The 3,175-nt window shown below is 37.7% G+C and overlaps 1 non-coding gene across 1 annotated transcript; it reads left to right on the top strand.

Moving 5' to 3' along the window:
- Nucleotides 1-2,064: 2,064 nt before the first annotated feature.
- Nucleotides 2,065-2,171, top strand: LOC124522962 (U6 spliceosomal RNA). The gene has a single exon (XR_006964882.1). It is a non-coding gene; the product is annotated as a U6 spliceosomal RNA (small nuclear RNA).
- Nucleotides 2,172-3,175: the final 1,004 nt, after the last annotated feature.

The raw sequence follows: 3,175 nt of genomic DNA, 5'->3' as shown, positions 1-3,175 counted from the left end.
GTGTGATACATACTAGATAACGTTAAGCTTATATTGCTTAGAAGACACACTGAAGATGGCTCCGACCAAGGCTGTCGTAAGAGGGATCTCCTGAACTGAGCTTCCAGGACAGGTAGGACCCACATGAGCACAGCGTAGTAGAAGGGAGGGGCAAGTGTATAGGCAGAGAAAAGAGCAAAGACATAATCCAAACTGGGATCTGCAATTAGTTACTCGTGATTATACCAGAGAATACAAATGACAATAAAGTAAACCTTGATCCAAACCTTGCTTCTGACACTGAATTAGTTACTCAGCTTTATCTGGTGTCCCATGTCTTTTCTGAAAAATAATGTGGGTAAATCAGTTCCTTAACATTTTTTCCAAGTCCAATTATTTACGATTCTTAAAAAAAAGAAGTTTGCTTGGAATACAACTATGGCCCAAAAGCCTGCCCCTAAAATGCTATTAAGGTGTGATTGTTATCTTTGAAGTTAAAAACACACACACAAAATTTTAAGGTTGGTGTACATAATCTAATCAGCTTTCCCATATCTTTATTTGATTTTCGCCCTGAAGCCAGGACCTCATGTTATCCAGGAACCACTCTGTGAAGCCTCATTTGGATATACTTGCTGAAAGTGGGATCTCTACATCTTTAATCCTCTTATTTTCTCCTGCCCACCAAAAGAATATGTGTTCTATTGCTTATATTGATATTGAGTAATATGACACATTAATTCATAATCATTAAGTATACCAATTATATTGAAGAGTCTACCTTTACAACTGTATTTTGCAAGGGATTCCTAGAATAAACTATGGTTTAAGCCAGGTTGATACATTGTTAATAGTGGAGTGAGGTCATAATAATAGATGGTAGGAAAAAGATTGAAAATGTCAGAGGTTTTTAATGGCCCTCAATAAACATGCCACAAAAACATCCTTCTATCTACCTATAACATAAGACAAGTTCTGATGTTTTCAACATTTGAAAACTGCAGACATAACTCTATGGGGTTTGAGTTCAAACACAAGAATAAGAGATTCGAATATGCCAAAGAATCAAAAGACTGGGTTTGTGTTGTCTCTCATATTTACCACCTGTGTGTCCCTGCAATGGACTGAATGTTTGTGTCTTCTTAAATTCTTATATTGAAACCCTGTTCCCAGTGTGGTGGTTATTTGGAGGTGAGGAGTCTTGGGAGATAAGGTCATGAGGATGCATGGGATCAGAGCCCTTGTAAGAGTCCAAATTGCTATTTCACTCTCTTCCTGCCATGTGAGGAGATGCTGAGAAGTCAGAGTCCTGCAACCTGGAAGAAAGCTTTCACCAGAACCTGAGCATCATGCTGGCATCCTGATCTCATACCTCCAGCCTCTAGAACAGGAGAAATAATCTTCTTTTGTTTATCAGCTTCCTAGTTTCTGGTATTTTGTGAGAACAGCCTGAACTAAGACAGTCCTTAAGGAATCCACTCTTCCTTCCAGATTATGTTTCTTCTTTCCTTACAGTATAAAATACGTCTTTACTTCTATTATAATAAATCAAGAAATACATCTGGAAGCTCATTATAAAGTTTATAGAAAAATGTAAATATAACTTATCTTCTATTTAATTTTTATTTATATTTTAGTTAATATACAGAGCAATATTTGTTTCAGAAATAGATTATGTAATAACAGAAAAATATATCCAATAATGTAAAAAACACTGAATGAAGGACTATGGTTGAGAAGCTATTATGCCTCTCCCTCTATCCCAGAATCTTTCCTGGGAGAAGTGTGCTTTGAATGATGAGACGGGCTGTAACCTAGTTAAGGGCAGAAGAATCTGCCAGATTCTGTCACAAGGACGGAAACAGGTGAGAAAAGATAAGTTGGGAGGAGTCGGTTTAAAAAAAAATAAATAAGTACCGCCTCTAGTGAGGAGTAGTACATATGGGAAATGGTAGAAAGTGAGCAGTGGGTGGCAGTGATAACATCAAAAGACAGATACTGGACTTTGAAGGTCATGTAAGACAGTCATTAAGAGGATATTCTGGGGAAAAGCTGATTGATTGGCTATTTAAAAGGGATACATGAGTGCTCGCTTCGGCAGCACATATACTAAAATTGGAACGATACAGAGAAGATTAGCATGGCCCCTGCGCAAGGATGACACGCAAATTCGTGAAGCGTTCCATATTTTCCCAAAGCATAAGAGACTGTTAAAAACTGAGAACAAACTGAGGGTTGATGGGGGGTGGGAGGGAGGGGAAGGTGGGTGATGGGTATTGAGGAGGGCACCTTTTGGGATGAGCACTGGGTGTTGTATGGAAACCAATTTGTCAATAAATTTCATATATATTAAAAAAAAATTAAAAAAAAAATAATAGAAACCAAAATACAACAGAAACACGTCCTCAAACTGCTGAATGATAATAACTAATAGAATTCTATTCCCTGAAAAAATATCTTTCAAGCATAATGTGAAATAAACACTTTCAAACAAGAACAGAGCATTCTTAGAATTCCCACAAAGAGGGGCGCCTGGGTGGCTCAATTGGTTAAGCATCCAACTTCAGTTCAGGTCATGATCTCACACTCCGTGAGTTCGAGCCCCGTGTCGGGCTCTGTGCGGACCGCTCGGAGCCTGGAGCCTGCTTCAGATTCTGTGTCTCCCTCTCTCTCTGCCCCTCCCCTGCTCATGCTCTGTCTCTGTCTCAAAAATAAATAAAAACATAAAAAATAAAATAAAATAAAATAAAAGGGATACATGAATTGATGAGAAACTAGTATTTTTCAGCTGCCCAATGTTAAAATGAGAGTACTATAAATCATGAAATTGCATGATTATGTCATCTGCATCCAACTTTTTCTAGAAGAACATGTGTGACATCACAATTCTGATCTCCTACAAGATTCATTTGACATACTTGTTTAGGACATATAAATAGTCACAAAGGAGCTAAGGAAAAGGGAATGAGCCATTGCTGTACACATACTACAAAGCTTCAGTTAACTGAAAATTCTTTGGTAACTTGAGGACCACTCCTTCTCTAATGTTCTCAAGATATCTATTTACCCTTTCAAAACCCACAACATTAAAATGAGTCCAACATCTTTTAGGCCTTTCTGTGTTCTGGAGGCAATAAATAGCTCATTTTATAAATTTGCATCCATTTATGTCATTACTCACAACTCAGTGCATGTT

The sequence above is a fragment of the Lynx rufus genome, unplaced genomic scaffold, assembly GCF_022079265.1.
Source record: "Lynx rufus isolate CCGP_SWC_20201006 ecotype Redwood Valley unplaced genomic scaffold, mLynRuf1.p SCAF_1, whole genome shotgun sequence".
Lineage (NCBI taxonomy): Eukaryota > Metazoa > Chordata > Mammalia > Carnivora > Felidae > Lynx > Lynx rufus.
Note: the sequence above shows the minus strand (reverse complement) of the source record. Positions and strands in the feature narration are given on the sequence as shown.